Genomic DNA, 18466 nt, shown 5'->3' with positions numbered 1-18466 from the left:
TCCAGTTTTTAGTGTGAAATTCTTACTGTATGTTTTTTATGAGTTTATACTTTGAGATTCCTACTGTATGATTTTTATCAGTTAGATTTTGGTAGCTGAATCAGAAACCGCTCTAACTCATGTAAGTAGAAAGGAATTTATACTACAATATCAAGGAGTTCACAAAAACATTGGAAGGGGTGGAGGAGTAGCCTGGACAGAGGATTTGGGTAAAACTCCCAGAACCACAAGACCTCTACCATAACAGGCCATCTCCTATGCAAAGAGTCACCAAGTCAGGAAGTTTCTAATATGGTCTACCATGATTTGTGCCAACAAAAATGGATACCTTGCTGAAGTCAGATCTAAATTCAAGTTTCACATAATTTCATCTGGTTGACAGAATCCAAAGAGCATTTGAAACCTTAACTGCAAGAGAATCTGGAAAATGTAATTGATAGATTCCCTACCCTCTACAATACTAGAATGAGATTGGAATGGACGCTGAGTGAGGCAATTCACAGCTGTAATTTCCTAAGGATGTGTTACTTTGGGATCAAAGGCAGCCCATTGCTCCCTATATTACAGATGTTACATTATCATCCTTGGCTGCAATAATGCCAGGTAACAAACAGCCCAAACACCCCAGTGGCCTTAATATCAGACATCTACCTTACTCTTGGGTCTTAGGTCAGTGGGGTGGTCTGATTCAGGTTGTGGTTGGGGTCTGGTCTCTTTAGGCTGCCCTCATGTTGAAGCCCAGCTGAAAGGGCAGCAGGACAGGGAGCATGCTCTTCCTGTCGCAGCTCCCAGGAGTATGAGAGGGAAAACCAAACCTCCTGAGAAGGAGGAAGCTTTTGATCATAGACAAAGTGAAACACCTAGGAGATTCATTCCTGAATGCCAGAGAAGTGAAACAGTGCCTCTCACATAGAAGTGAAAGAAGAACCAGGAAGCAGACACAAGCTGCCTTCAGAATCAGACAAGCCCTCAGGGACTGGTGTGTGGCAACTAAGAAACGACACAGAGTCAGAGCCCAAGGATCTTGTGAGAAGAGCAGCTGGGAGGGGACCGTTGGGAGAGTGTCACACTGCCTATACTATCCTTGTTTACTTCTTACTGTTCTCCTTGTTCTTTGATGTAATAAAGAGGTGCTGAGCCCCTGGTGTGGACCAGGCTGTGGGCTGAATGCTGGAGGCCACCATAAGCAAGACAGATGTTCCCTGGAGTGACAGGCTACAGGGCCATCGCTACAGTGTGGTAGGTGTTGAGGGGTATAGACCACCCAGCCAGACTGGAAGGCTGAAGGAGAACTAGCCAGAAAGAGGAAAGAGCATTCCAGGAGTCCAGGAAAAATGGGAAAGCCAAGAGCACGGGAGAGAGAAGAGTGAGAAGCTAGAGACAGGGTTGTGAGATACGCATCACTGGACAGAGGAAAGATGGGTCCTGTCAGGACGAAAGAGTTTTCATTTGCTCCTCGGTACTTAGGAAAAGATCTTGTTTTCTTTTTTAATTTGGAAAAACAACTATTAAAAAAAAACCAACTATGATCACACTTTAAAACAGATCTTATGATGTCAACTGTGGTATTCTTCCAAAGATTTGTGTTCTGACCATAAAAATGATTAATATTTTTATGAATTTTAGTTCTCTACTATGAAATGAATAAATGGTTAATTTAATTAAATAATTCACATAAATGAATAAAAAGTTTTGTTAGTTTTACAAGTTACCATCTATTTATCTATGTACTTTAATTTACATGTAAAAAAATTTTTTATTGAAGCATAGTTGATTTACAATGTTGTGCTAATTTCTGGTGTATGGCAAAGTAATTCAGATACAGATAGAGGGAGAGATATTCCTTTTCAAATTCCTAGGAAGGTATCTTTAAGGAGATTTGTCTGGAGATTCCCCATGTTGCAAGGCAACTATATCTGTGTGCCCCCACTACTGAGCCACAACATGTAGAATCTTCCCAGACCAGGGATTGAATCCACATCCCCTGCATTGGCAAGCAGTCTCTTAATCACTGGATCAGCAGGGAAGTCCACGAAAAATACTTCTAAATTATTTCAAAATGATTTTTGAAGCTTGCCTTCATAAATCCCTATGGGCAACATTCTCTTGTGTGCCCTTGGCTAAATTACCTTATCAGTGATTTTGAGGTAGTATAGATCTCTTAGCAGCAGTAACAGTAGCAGATGTCTTAAACTGTATATGTAGAGAGTCAACAAAGCATCTTACAACATGGAAGAGAGATCTACTGTACAATTTAGTGCCTAGAATAGGTCAGTCAAATTATTACTGGCCCTAATTATCACCCCCACAGCTGTTAAATTCTTTACCTGCAGCAGAGTAGAACTTCAGAGGTGAGAAATTCTTTCCTGCCTTTGAAAATGCCAAGGGTAAAAACCAAAGGATTAACTACCAATATGAACCTTAGAAATCAAACCTACACTGTACATGAAGACAGGCAGGCAAAGGGGAAAGCACCAGCAAATATGAAAAATAACTAATTGCAAAGTCAAAGATCTAATGTTGATTTTATTTAGTAATTGCCTCCTACTGTGAAATGGGTTTATAAACTTGGGGGCTGTAACACTCAAATGGAGCAAACAGTAAAAAGGAAAAAAAAAAAAAAGAGTACAAAGAAGTCAAGAATAGCCAGTCGCTATAGTATTTTTCTCTCATTCTTCATTAAGATATGAGGAAGGAAAGTTGAGCTATCAATCAGACACATGGAGAAACATAATGAATAGAAGTGGGGAGAGAATAAGATCCTATAGAAGGGGCTCTTAACCAGAGATAGAAGGCTGTCGATGACTATCATTATCTTTCAAAGAAGAAAGATGAAGGTGGGCTCTGCAAAGGAAGAGAGAGATATTCCCACCTTTTCTGTAAATGGCCCACCTTCCCACATACTTCTCCCTCACCTACCAAACTCACTGTTTGAAATTTCCACTAGCATCAACCACATAGAAGGTATCAGCCTTTTAACCAAGTCAAGAGGGACTTCCCCGGTGGTCCAGTGGTTAAGACTCCATCCTCCCAATACAGGGGGCCTGCGTTTAATCCTGGGTCAGAGAGCTAGATTCCACATGCCACAGCTAAAAGAGCTCGCATGCCACAACTAAGACCAGGCACAGCCAATTAAATTGTAAAAAGAAACTTAAAAAAAGAAAATATAGAAGCTGACAGATTCCCCTGGGTACCCAGAGAGCATTCATTTTCAATAAGCATCACCTGTAGTCCTTCATAGATGAAATCCATTTTTTTAAGTTAAGGTTCTGACTTCTTTATTCTTTTGTTTTCCATTTTCCCTTATGCCTGCAGTAGAGATTTAAAAGATGACTGGTGACTCATTAAACACAGAGAGAACTATTTGAAAGATGTGGAAAGTCAAGTCTCTGAGATCATACCCCTAGGCTCCTGAAATGCGATGAAGACCTTTCTTAGGAAATTTTCGCCCAGGGCTGAATCACAAAACAGGAAATGAAGAAAAGGAGAAAGGAGAAATTAGAGGAGAAAAACAACTGGAATGCATACTCGTAAGGGCAAAAATTAGAGGTACGTGTGGCTACATGATTTCAACTCTCAATACGGAACCATTTTAAATTCTGTGAATGTTCTAGTAAGAGCCAAAGCCTCACCAACATGTGACAAATGACCTTTACTTTCTTTCTTAGTGTGTTTGTATTTCCACAAGGAGTTCCATTTGTTTCTATGCTACGAGCATCTGTAATATCTATACAGAAACCAAACAGAATAATACTGGGAAAGGTTAAATGAGAAAATTGACACTGGAGGATTCTCTATTGAGGGAGGGGACAGTGTCCTTTGCTGTGGTCACAGATTGTCCCTGGAGGCCGTGCCCACTAGCACAAAAGTCACAAAGGAACATCCCCCTGCTGTTTACCAAGTGGTTATTGTTAGGTCATCTCTTCTTCTGGCATTGCTGATTTACTGGGAGGACAAGCCCTTATATCTACTGATTTGTTATGTAATTGAATTTATCATAATGACCTACAATGTCGTCTATAGTCTTGTCCCAGGGCTTAAAATCCAGAAACCATCATACTTAACAAAAGTGACTATTATGTTCTTACTTCCATATCACAATGGAATGGAATATAAGAGAGTTCCTAATGCCAGCAGCCCTGCTCTGGCTGTTGGTCTGGGGCAAGGATGGAAAAGCTGCAGCACACAGAGGCGTGAAAGAGACAGTTCACAACATGAACTCGAGTCTGTCTTTTACTCACTGGATGGACTTGGGGAAATTGCCAAATTTTTCCAAAATTCAATTTCTTTATTTATCAAAGTGAAGGGAATAGCACTGATCTTGTTTGGGTTTTGGAAATAGTCAAATAACACATGTGAAAGTCATGTATTGCCTAGTACATGGTCTATGCTCAGAATCAGTTATTATTAATACATCAGCATTCATTATGATCACCATTATCATCAGACTTTTTGCAGGGTTCTGGCAAGAATCAGAGGGGCAATTTGAAGAAAGTCCAATAAGAAGACTTTTTACAAAGGCAATAAGGCAAGGTGTAGGGAAAGCACGGGGGACGTGCAGTGCCTTGAAAGTGTTGTTACCCCTGAGCCCCAAGCCTCAAAGAACCCACAGAAGTAAGACTGTGTGAGGGAGAATGGCTTGCAAGAGCTGCAGTTCCTCCTAAGGAAGAGGCTGGGGAATAAACACCCAGCCTCACTCTCCTCTGGAGTAAGAAATGGCAACCTGCTCTAGTACTCTTGCCTGGAAAATTCCATGGACAGAGGAGCCTGGTGGGCTGCAGTCCATGGGGTCACAAAGAGTCGGACATGACTGAGTGACTGGGACATGACCCTCACTCTCCTCTTGTGTCTCCCCAGCCTCCAGTCAGTTTATTTCATTGGCTAGCACAGTGGAAGGCCAGACGATGAAAAAGCCCTATAGGATCCAGCCTCCCAGGGCTCAGATCGGGGTAAGGAGGTGGAGGAGCATAGAGGAGGTATCAGCATAAACTCATATCTGTGAAACTACAGTGTTAGATGATCAAGCTCAGTCATTAATTTAGTGCTTATGGCAGTATCTAGCATTTGGCAACCGCTCAAGAATTATTTTTAAATGGTTAAATAAATTATTCTGTGATCAGATTCTGGTCCCTTTAGATCCAAACCCTACCTTTTCCACAATACATATGATAGGTAAATTATTTATCATTTCTTATTTAACTTAAGTTTAAGCTTTAGTCTGAAAATAAGGTCCATTCCAATAATTCTGAGAGTTGGGTAACTGAAATTAGGAAGCAGTGTTTGGATCCAGGACTGTATCAAGAGGCAGATGATGAATCCTTCAAACATCACACATACACACACTTGGCTGACAATGTGGACAATGGCTGGGTTGTCTTTTCAGTCTCAAGCCATAACATGTGTGGATGAAGAGTCATCATGGTTACGACATCTGAGCAAGCGGCTGAAAATTCAAGCCCACTCAGCTCACATTTTCCTTTGCTAGAACATGAAGGGGGAATTCGCTGCTGACTTCGGAGTCAACGCTGACAGACGGTTTCCCATGAAAAAACAACACCGTGTAATGCTATAGCTCGCTTTGCAGTCATGGAGTGAAAACATCACCCAAGAAGATACCCAGTGGGGCTAGTTTTACTACTTGGCACAGTCAGGGACCGGAACCAGTTAAAAGCAAAGCCCTACACGAAGGGACCCTATGCTTACTTTGAGATGTATTTGAATTCTACATATCCGTTAATCCAAGATTTAACATATTTTTAAAGTTTTACGTAAAGTAAAAGAAGAAGCAAGGGTGGAGATAAATGTGAAGAGCATGACAACTGATCTTGTAAGTGGATCATGCTTCCTGGTAATGTCCGTAGCCCAGACATAGCAGCTCCGGGAGGGGGCACTGTCTCTGTCATCCTAACCACTTCCTCACATCACCAGAGCCATCAGAAAGTCTCCAAGTACAGGAAGGACTCTTTCTAAATTTTACAAGGAGGAAAATTGAAAAAATGAAATTTTAGATTTTATCAGCTATAAATCATTTACCATAATCTTCATCAATGTAATCTCTGCAAGCAAACATCTGTTACAGGAGAAATCATATCTTTGAATAGTCCCACTTTCTATGCTTTAAAGATAAGACATAATAAATGCAAAAGAATGAAACTGGATCACTATCTGACACCATACACAACAAAAATTTACTACAAATGGATAAAAACCCTTGAACATAAGACCTGAAACCATAGAACTCCTAGAAGGAAACATAGGCAGTATCTCCCTGACAAAGTTCTTGATCATTTTTTTGGATTTAACACCGAAAGCCAAGGCAGCAAAAGCAAAAATAAATAAGTGGGACATCGTCAAACTAAAAAGCTTCTTCATGGCAATGGAAATAATATTAAATAAACAGAATGAAAAAGTAACCCATTGAGAGAAATATTTTCAAATCATATATCTAAAGAGGCTAACATCCAAAATATATTTTTAAAAAACTCATACAACGTAAGAACAAAAATAAACGAATCAACTTAAAAACGGGGAGAGGATACAAACAGGATTTTTCCAAGGAAGACGTACAGATGGCCAATAAGCGCCTGCAAATCTTGTCAACATCACTTATCATCTGGCAAATGCAAATCAAAACCAAAATGAGCTATTGCTTCCCATCCATTCAAATGGCTATCATCAACACGTCCGCAAGTAACAAGTGTCGGTGAGGATGTGGAGAAAGAGCAAACGCTGTGCGCTGTTAGTGGCAACGCAAATTAGTGCAGCCATGGTGGAAAATGGTATGGAGGTTGCTCAAAAATTAAAATTAGAACTACTGTATGATCCAACAATCCCACCTCTGAGTCTTTATCCATAGGAAATGAAAACACCAAATCAAAAAGTTAGATGCACCCCTATGTTCGTTATAGCATTACTTACAATAGCCCAAGCATGGAAGCTACCTAAGTGGTCATCAGCAGATGCATGGATAAAGAAAATGTGAAATATACACATATAAGCACACACAAAGGGCTATTATTTAGCCATAAAAAGCCAGAAATCTTGTCATTTGGGACAGCACGGATGGACGTCGAGAGCATTATGCTAAGTGAAATTAGACAGAGAAAAACAAATGCTGCATTATCTCCCTTACACATGGAATCAGAAAAAAAGAAAACAAAACAAAAAACCAACCAACTAAACTAACAAAACCTGAACTCATAGATTCAGAAAACAGATTGGTGGTTGCCAGAGGGGTAAATGGGGCCTGGGGGCAGGGGAAGGGGTGGGAGTGGTTAAAATGCACTAAGAGGATCAAAATGTACAACTTCTAGCTATAAAATAAAAAAGCCCTGGGGATGGAACGGTGACTATAGTTAGCATGTTAACTAGACTTATTGTGGTGATCATCTCACAATACAGACACAGCAAACCACTCCAGTATTCTTGGAGAACCACATGGAGAGAGGAGCCTGATGGGCTACATGCCATAGAGTTACAAAGAGTCAGACACAACTGAAGTGACTTAGCATACACGCACACACAAATATTAAATCATGTTGTCCATCGGAAAAATAATGTCAATTTAATGTCTTTGATTTAAAGGCGTCTCTCGCGGCTCAAATGGTAAAGAATCTGCTTGCAGTCTCAGAGTTGTTGTCCATTTGCTAAGTTGTGTCTGATTCTTTGTGACTCCATGGACTGCAGCACGCCAGGCTTCCCTCTCCTTCACTGTCTCTGGGAGTTTGCTCAAACTCAAGTCCATTGAGTCGGTGACGCAATATGGAAGACCTGGGTTCAGTCCCTGGGTTGGGAAGATCCTCTGGAGAAGGGAATGGCTACCCACTCCTGTATTCTTGCTTGGAGAATTCCATGGAGAGGAGTCTGGCGGGTTACAGTCCACAGGCTTGCAAAGAGTTGAACACAACTGAGCAACTAACACACACTATGAAAAGATTTAAAATGGTCAACATTAAGAGGTACAAACTACTAGGTATAAAATAAATAATCTGAAAGGATATATTGTACAGCACAGGCAGTATAGCCAATGTTTTATAACAGCTTTAAGTGCAGTGTAATCTATAAAAATATTGAATCACTATATTGTATGCCTGAAATGATATAACATTGCAAATCAACTATACTTCAATTAAAAAAAAAAGAAAGTTAAAAAAGGTCAACATCGTGTTTACAGCATAAAACCTATTTGATGTAGGTTTTAAAGGCTCTCTCTTGCTGTAATATTTTTTAATCATTTCTGACACTATTGCCTAGACCTCATGTGACTGCACACTTTGAGAGGAGAAAAGAAAAAGAAACACTTTCAATATTTGCTTACTTAGCCTCCCATTACTGGTCATCTTCACACTCATCTAAAGTGCTTCCTCAGAAAGCTCCTAAAGAAAAAATAAAGACTTCAATAAAGTATAAAATTTATTTAAATAAACTCTTAATTTTAGAATAGTTATAGATTTATGGAAAAGTTGCAGACAGTATAAAGGATTTCCTTAGATTCTGTGCTTAGTTGCCCTGTTGTTGAGATCTTATATATGATTCCTTTGTCACAACTCATGAACAGATGCTGACATATTAACTGAAGTCCATGCTTTAATTGGATTTTAAGACATTTTTTAAAAGAAAATTTTCCACTAGAAATAGGGTATTAAATTATTTCACACTAATATGTATGGATTTTTACCTCAACTGTTCATTTTATCTGATGCATTTTACTACTAATTTAGAGTATCTCAGGGACAGTGAACCAGAGGACAGAACACCCATCTGGAGAAATGTGTTCACGGAAAAATGTATTTCAGCCTTAACTTTGCTCTGCCTTACAGAAATCACTCAAACTTCCTTTGAGCCTAAATTTTATTACAACATGAAGACATTGAGCTGAGTGATCTCTTAAACTTCTTCTGACTTGAAATCCTGTGATTTTGAAACACTTGAAAACATTTTAATGTTTTCATGGTAAAGATTCAAAATTTAGGGTTGGAGGATTATAACTCTGACTTTTTTTTTTACCAACTTTTAAACTAGTTTTTATATTTTTCAATTTCTAAATTTGCCCTTAGGCTAATAGTACCAACAGATCTGTTAAGAAGCCTCAGTGCATAAGTATCTTCACTTGCAAAATGTGGCTAAAACTTATAAAATTTACAATATCAGGAAATTAGCTGATAGCACAAAATACTAGGAACTCTCATTCAGTGTTGACTCAGATATTGTCCCATTCTCATTTCACATCACTTCAGTCCTTGTCATAACTTACCCATTAAGTTATGAGTAATAATGTAATGTAAAGAGATCTAATTTTCTTTTCCTTTAAAATAGAAGAGTAGACAGTACATTCCAGTAAACAGGTTAGTAGTTAAAATTTTTCAGCATGGATGAAATACTGCTAAAATATCACACCAGAATTTTACTAATAATATAAAAGCCAACTTTATAATGCTCCACTGTAGACTCAATGGACATGAGTTTGAGTAAACTCTGGGAGTTGGTGATGGTCAGGGAGGCCTGGTGTGCTGCAGTCCATGGGGGTGCAAAGAGTTGGACATGACTGAGCGACTGAACTGAACTGTAGACAAAATATTGTCTTACTGATTTAAGAGTGAAGAAATGTAATTTTAAAAAGACATAGCACGTATGAATTTTTTTTAAGTCACCAGCTTCAGTTGTTCCAACACTATAAAACTCATAAGAAAAAAGAAATAACATGTTCACTAATTTGAAGAAAGAAAGCATGTACTTGTTTTCATAAAAAATCAAATGAGCACATTTATGGGAATAAGGGTTACATAGGAAGAACATAATTTCATGGTCCAAGATAAAGGGATTGCTGAGAATTGAAAGGGAAAATCCCCAGCTCTTCCAAGGCCTTTCCTTTGCCCTTAAGGGAAATTACACACTTGCAAAACTCTAAGTAGTCGTGTACGGATATGAGAGTTGGACCATAAAGAAGGCTGAGCACCAAAGAATTGATAATTTTGAATTGTGGTGCTAGAAAAGACTCTTGAGAGCCCCTTGGACAGCCAGGAGATCAAACCAGTCAATCCTAAAGGAAATCAATCCTGAATATTCATTGGAAGAACTGATGCTCAAGCTCAAGTTCCAATACTTTGGCCACCTGATGCAAAGAGCCAACTCACAGGAAAAGACCCTGATGCTAGGAAAGACTGAGGGCAGAAGGAGAAGGAAGCAACAGGGGATGAGATGGTTGGATGGCATCATCAATGCAATGTACATGAGTTTGAGCAAACTCTGGGAGATGGTGAAGGACAGAGAAGCCTGGTGTGCTGCAGTCCATGGGGTCACAAAGAGTTGAATACGACTTAGCGACTGAACAAGTAGCAGTCACTGGCTGCAGGAATGAAAACACTTTTACTTTGAGTGATCTCTTGAAGCATCCCCCTCCTCAAAAGAAAATTAAAATTAAAATAACTATATATATATATATATATATATATATATATATATACACTCTTGACCCTTAAACAACAAGGACAACACAAGTTTGAACTGCACAAGTTCACTTATATGTGGATTTTTTGTGATTGGCTGAATATAGGAAAGTGGGGACTGATGCTTCTAACACCCTGTTGTTCAAGGGTCAACTGTACACATATGTAAGTGTGTACGTGTGTGCTCAGTTGTGTCCAACTCTTTGCAACCCCATGGACTGTAGCCCACCAGGTTCCTCTGTCCATGGAATTTTCCTGGCAAGAATACTGGAGCAAGTTGCCATTTCCTCCTCCAGGGTATCTGCGCAACACAAGGATTGAACCCATGTCTCTTGTGTTTCCTAAATTGGCAGGCGGATTCTTTCTCAATGAGCCACCTGGGAAACCCAGATATATACATATATATATATATATGTAACTTTTGCTCATGAATACTCAAATGTATTCCTAACTTGCAGGACAGCCAAATCGGGATGTACTACTTAATTTAGCCCCAACCCTGGAGGCAAGTTCAGTGAACAAGACACAACATTTTTTTAAGAGTCCAGTAATAGCCATATGAAAATGAAAGTCAAAGTCACTCAGTCATGTCTGACTATTTGTGACCCCATGGACTGTACAGTCCATGGAATTCTCCAGGCCAGAATACTGGAGTGGGTAGCCATACCTTTCTCCAGGGGATCTTCCCAACTCAGGGATCAAATCTAGGTCTCCTGCATTGCAGGCAGTTTCTTTACGAACTGAGCTATCAGGGAAGTCAATAACCATATAGTCTTTTTTTTTTTTTTCAATTTTACAGCTTTAGCATCTGGGAGGGCCTCTGAGTAAAAACAAAAGATTTTATTTTTGGAAACATCTAGGCCACACTATTTACAGTTGTATAATACTGGATACTGAATTTTATCTAAAAAATGCAGACAATAAATCTCTCACAAGATTGCTATAAAAGCTGAATACAATCATGTCAAATGCCTGGCAGAGTACTCTGAGTTTTCATTACATTTTTGTACCTTTCATATTCACCATTTGTGATGCAAACACTGGCAATATTGGGCTGACTATCTCTCAAGCCTCATGGAATGCCTACCTATCCCTCTTTACTACTGTTTATCTTCATGTTTACCAGTGAGTGCTCCACAGAAAACTCTTAGAGGAAAAACAATGAATTCACAACTATATCTCAATATAGCATCAAAACTTACTTTTAAAAAGAAGTTTCTTCTACTCTAATTTCAAAAGATACATTCACCCCAATGTTCATAGCAGCACTATTCACAGTTGTCAAGACATGGAGGCAACATAAATGTCCATCAGCGGAGGAATGGATAAAGAAGATGTGGGGCATATATACAATGGATTATTACTCAACCATGAAAAAGAACGAAATGATGCCATTTGCAGCAGCGTGGATGGATGTAGAGATTATCACACTAAGTGAAGTAAGTCAGAGAAAAACAAATGTCATATGATATCACTCAAGTGGAATCTAAAATATGACACAAATGAACTTATTTATAAAACAGAAACAGAGTCACAGACACAGAAAACTAGCTTCTGATTACCATAAGGGAAAGGGGAAGGGAAGGGATAAATTAGGAGTATGGAATTAACAGATACACACCATTATATACAAAACAGACAAACAACAAGGATTTAGTGTATAGTGCAGGGAACTATATTCAATATCTTGCAATAACCTATAATGGAAATGAATCTGAAGCTGTACACCTAAAATGCAATATTATAAATTAACTACAGTTAAATTTTTTAAATTAAGTTATAACATAGAGTGAAATATGAAAAAATAAAATAAAGTTCCCTCTAGAAACAAGGTCCAACTTTGAAACAAATGCTAAATATTTCATCTAATTATAATTATTAGTATTTAACATATACAATAGAATTGCAGATAAACAATTGCAAAGTAAATAAATTCTGTGTTGCAACCCTATATCTGAGGTCCTCAGATTTTAAAAATAACTTCAAGAACAAGAATTTAACCAACAATCAATTTTTCATAGAGAAGGGATGAGATAGCATGAAATATTGGAAACTGGAGACATTCTGAAGGCTTTCCTTTTGTAAAATCTCCCCCAAATAAACTTTTTAATAAAGCAACAAAAATAACTAATAGGAATACCACATTTTAAATGATAAGGAGTTTTGAAATGGTCAAAAGTAAAGGATAAAATGTAAACAACCTAAACAATAAATAAGAAAATGTTGTTTAAACGTTTCTCATTTCAAAAAAACTAAATCATACAGAAAGATACAAAAAAGAATCAACATCTGAAATATTAATACCCAGAGCTAACCTCTTAGTAAATATCTTTCTAGATAGTTCTCTCTAAATACATATAGGAGATCAAACTCTTTATAACTTGCGATTTCCATGTAATATGTTTGGGACATTTTTTGAGGTCAATAAATAGAGATCATGGAAAATAGATGGGGAAACAGTGGAAACAGTGTCAGACTTTATTTTTGGGGGCTCCAAAATCACTGCAGATTGTGACTACAGCCATGAAATTAAAAGACGCTTACTCCTTGGAAGGAAAGTTATGATCAACCTAGACAGCATATTCAAAAGCAGAGACATTACTTTGCCGACTAAGGTCCATCTAGTCAAGGCTATGGTTTTTCCAGTAGTCACGTATGGATGTGAGAGTTGGACTGTGAAGAAGGCTGAGTGCCGAAGAATTGATGCTTTTGAACTGTGGTGTTGGAGAAGACTCTTGAGAGTCCCTTGGACTACAAGGAGATCCAACCAGTCCATTCTGAAGGAGATCAGCCCTGCGATTTCTTTGGAAGGAATGATGCTAAAGCTGAAACTCCAGTACTCTGGCCACCTCATGCGAAGAGTTGACTCACTGGAAAAGACTCTGATGCTGGGAGGGATTGGGGGCAGGAGGAGAAGGGGACAACAGAGGATGAGATGGCTGGATGGCATCAAGGACTCAATGGACATGAGTCTGAGTGAACTCCGGGAGATGGTGATGAACAGGGAGGCCTGGCATGCTGCGATTCATGGGGTCGCAAAGAATCAGACACGACTGAGTGACTGAACTGAACTGAACTGAACTGAACTGAAATAGAGATCTTTAATATTTAACACTGCAGAGTATTTCACTGTAGCTATTTTATATAATTTATAAGAATCAGTTTGTTTTTATTGCAGAATTTTTAGTTTCTTTTCAATTTTTTTTGCTACTAAAATTATGTTCCAATTAACATCTTTACATGAGCATCTTTTGGCATACAATTTCCTAGAAGACAGATTCCTAGGCCAAATGTTACACACATTTCAATTTTGGTACATATTTCCAAAGGGGCTTATTAGAAAGCTTATACCAGTTTAAACACTGGAGAAGAATTCAGCCAACAGCCACTTACAAATTTTCTTTAAAAAGTGCATTAGATTGTTGGTGCTTTAAAATTGAGAATGGAGTGTAAGGTTTGACTTAACTATTTCTTGACCACTCCTAAAACTGTCAGATTAAATAACATTAACTAGTTAGAACAACAACAAGAAAGTCTTCAGTTGTATATCCAGGACAGATAACATAATGGGAGGTAGTGATAAAAACAACTTCCATTTGGGTTGCACTTGCCAGTTACACTTTCACCTTAATTGTGTCATTTGATATTTCAAAAATTCTGTAAGATGGGCCAGGCAAGAATCATTAACTTCATTCTATAGATAAAGAAACTGAGGCAAAAAGAGGTCACTTCCCAATATTACACTGCTGAGAGGTTGCAGCTTTGACCCACCCATGGTCTTCTGATTCACTGGCCTGTCGTCTCCTCAATGGGCCATGTCTTTGAAACTGCACTCTGGTTTTCACTTTTTTATGGTGGGTGAGTAGGGGGTTCCCATGATGGAGATGGTACCCAGCTATCCATGTCAACTTTAACTCTATAGCTCTTGAAAGATGTGGGTAGGGATTCTTCTTTCCCACCTTAGGAGTCAGTGCTGTGTATCACTGAAGTGATTACATTGGACCTTCCTCATGGTAATCCAGCCCCTCCTTTTGCCAGTGGATTTTTGGTTTGCATGCCTGTGTGTATGTACCCCCAATTGCTCAGTTGTGTCAGACTCTTTGTGACCCCATAGACAGTAGCCTGGCAGGCTCCTCTGTCCATGGGATTCTCCAGACAAGAATAGGTAGCCATTTCCTCCTCCAAGGGATCTTCTTGATCAACCCATATCTGTGTCTCCTGCATTGGCAGGCAGATTCTTTGCAACTGAGCTACTTGGGAAGCCCTTTGGGTTTGCATACTGACTAGGTATAGAAATGAGACAAAGAATCATAGCTGTCCATTGGATAGGAAGGATTCAGCTTTCTGTTCATCATTTCTTGATTTTTTTGATTATGCATATATAGTAAGCAACACCCTTCTTGGCTACACAATAAGAAATACCATATTGCTATCCTTATGATCCCTAAGAGCCTTTTGAACCAGCCCTCTTGTTGTCATTCAATGCTTGCTGCTCATTATGGTCATCACTCCCATTTCTTTCTCTTTTTTTAACCTTTACTTTTTATTTTTATATATATATATATATATTTATTTATTTTTACTTTACAATTCTGTATTGTAACCTTTACTTTTTAAATTTTCATTTAATATTGGAGTATATTTGATTTATACTGCTGTGTTAGCTTGAAGTGTACAGCAAAGTGATTCAATTATACATATTTGTGTTGTTGTTTTTCAGTCACTCAGTCATGTCCGACTCTTTGTGACCCTATAGACTGCAGCACACCAGGCTTCCCTGTCCTTCACCATCTCCCAGAGTTTGCTCAACTCATGTCCATTGAGTTGGTGATGCCATCCAACTATCTCATCCTCTGTCATCTCCTTCTTCTCCTGCCCTCAATCTTTCCCAGCATCAGGGTCTTTTCTAATGAGTTAGCTCTTCACATCAGGTGGCCAGAGTACTGGAGTTTCAGCTTTAGCATCAGTCCTTCCAATGAATATTCAGAATTTATTTCCTTTAGAATTGACTGTTTTGATCTCCTTGCAGTCCAAGGGACTCTCAAGAGTCTTCTCCAACATCACAGTTCAAAAGCATCAATTCTTCAACACTCAGCCTTCTTTAAGGTCCAACTCTCATATCCATACATGACTACTGGAAAAACCATAGCTTTGACTATACAGACCTTTGTTGGTAAAATCTCGGTTTTTTAATATGCTGTCTAAGTTTGTCATAGCTTTTCTTCCAAGGAGAAATCTATTTTTTTTGTTAATGCTTTTCCCATTTAGGTTATTACAGATTACTGAGCAGAGTTCCCTAAGCTATACAGTAGATCCTTGGTTTTCTATTTTAGATATACTAGTGTGTATACATCAATCCCAAACTCCTAATTTATTCCTCCCCTCTTCATTCCCATTTCTTTCTGAAAATTAAGTGCAGCCACCTGCCTTCTGTTGAGACCCTATCACCCCGTTGTTAGTAGAGAGTAGCATCTCTTATCATCAGCCCAACCCTGGGGGTTCAGTGACCACTAAGCTTCTCAACAATGCCAGTGCCCCTCAAATAGAAGTTAATGTCAGCCCTCCCCTTGGAAAGCCTTTGAACATGAAGACTGCCACCTTCCTCCCTGCAACATTAAGGCTTGGGTGAAAGCCTTATGAAACCTCTCTTAGTCAGTCTTACTCTATTCAAGCTGCTATAATGGAATACCACAAACTGGATGACTTATAAACAACATAAACTTATTTCTCACAGGCTAGGAAGTCCATGATCAAGACACCAGCATGGTCTGTGTTCTGATGAGAGTCTATTTCCAGCCATCTTTTTGCTGTGTCCTCACGTGGCAGAAACGGCAACCCCCTCCAGTATTCTTGCCTGGGAAATCCTGGCGAGCTACAGTCTATGGGGTTGCAAGAGTCAGACACAGAAGGGAGTAAAGGAGCTGTCAGGGGTCTTCTTTAAAGGGCACTACTCAATCCCATTTGTAGGAACTCTGCCCTCATGATCTACCTGCCTCCAAATACTGTCACACTGGGCCTTAGGATTTAACATTTTAATTTGAGGGGGACACAACCATTCCATCCATAGCACCCGTAGCCATTATCTGAAGGCTGCCTCTGGTGTGGAAGAAGTGTAACCTTTCAGGCCAGGCAGAAGGGCAATTATCCAGAAAAAGAACGTGTGTCCAGTTAGCACAACTCCCAGAAGCCAGAATTGGGTGCACCAGCTCAGGGAAGAGATCTGGGTAGAGAATCCACAGGATCTCCTGTATTTTTATCAGTCACTTTTGGAAAATTATAGGGAGTCCACACTAATTTTGGAAACTGGTAAATAAGGCAAAATAACTAAGCATTTATCCTCCTTTTTCTCTAAGAATTATACTACTAGATAATGAAATATTTGTTGAAAGTAGGATTCTTCTTAATGAGGTATTCTAGCTAATGAATGAAGAGAAAAGGAAACATTAGTAATCACCATCTCATAACCCCTGATGAATTCATGGGTCTAATTATTCAGCATTAAAGCAACAAACTTCACAAAGAGTTATGATCAGACATGTATCTCCTAATGGAAGAAAGATACAGCTACCTATAAAGTATTCTTTCCAATAAAACTGATTCTGATAAAACCTCTCTATCCAACTGCCAGTTCACAGTAAATATGAAGAACACCAGAACCTGTTAAACACTCTCTCACGAAAATTCAGAATGTGAGATAATATACTGGATCAACGAATTTTTTTTTTTCAGAAAATAAATTTCCAAAAAAAAAGATGGAAGGAAACCTATTTATTAAAAGAGATTTATTTATTTAGAGACTTAAGATCATATCAGCTAATTACAAGATATGAAGCTTATTTCAATCCTCATATTAACAAACTATAAAAAATAATTATAGAAAATATTAAACAGTTATTGACAGTGTTGTTTTGTTTTGCTCCAACCACTCTGGCTTTTTGCTGCTCCTCAGACAGGAGGAGACTCAAGTACACTTCCAGTTCAACACCCTTACATTTGCTGTTGCAGTTGCCAGAAATTCTCCTGCTAGATATCACTGTGGCTACCTCCCTCGTGGCTTCAAGGACTTTTCTCAAAGTCAGCTTCTTCAAAAACCCTCCTCATCTCCCCAGATACAAATTCAAACCTCCCTTTCCATTGTCAACAATTTGTATCTTCCTTCCTTTATTTTTCTCCTCAGCATTTATCATTCTGTCATATTCTTTTTACTTTATCTTCTTTATTGTCTATTCCCCAAACTAGAATGTAGGACAGTAAATGTTTGATTGGTCTACCTAAATGATTCCCAGCTTTTATTAGGTCCCTAATAAATATTTGTTGAATATTGAGTGAACATAGATGAATCATGGCAAAAATAATACTTAAAGTAAAGCAAGTTCCTAAATAAATCATTTTATAGAGTTAAAACAACTAAATATATATATATATGTGTGTGTGTGTGTGTGTGTGTGTGTGTGAAAAACCATATGCATGTTTGTGGGCACATCACAATGCACACAGAAGGGATGATAAAAACAAAATTCATATGGTTGTTACCAGAGGCAGAATAAGCATGGGAACAAGTAGATTGTAACTTCATAGGAAGATGTAACTTATTCTTAATGTTCTTTATCTTATATTGAGAGTGGATTCATAGATGTTTATTATATTTTTTTAATTAAAAACTGAAAGAAAAGCAACATAAAATAATACTAAATCTTCACAAAATAATATTCATAAAAAAGAAAAATTTAGCACAGTACCACTTAAAAATATTGTTACAAATCCTAAATAAAGTGCTATATGTTACAACCAAGAAAGCTTTATCCCAGGACTACAAAGATAGGTGAGTATCAACTAATCTATTTCTATAATTCAATAGAGAAAAAATTACTCCTATAATCTGCCATAACAATAATAAAATTCAAAATTCACTAAAAAATAACTTTAAAAATATTTTTAAAAAATAACTCAAGTGAACCAAATATACACGCGCGCGCACACACACACACACACACACACACACACACACACACACACACACA

The sequence above is a fragment of the Oryx dammah genome, unplaced genomic scaffold (genome assembly GCF_014754425.2).
Source record: "Oryx dammah isolate SB20612 unplaced genomic scaffold, SCBI_Odam_1.1 HiC_scaffold_29, whole genome shotgun sequence".
Classification (NCBI taxonomy): Eukaryota; Metazoa; Chordata; class Mammalia; order Artiodactyla; family Bovidae; genus Oryx; species Oryx dammah.
Note: the sequence above shows the minus strand (reverse complement) of the source record.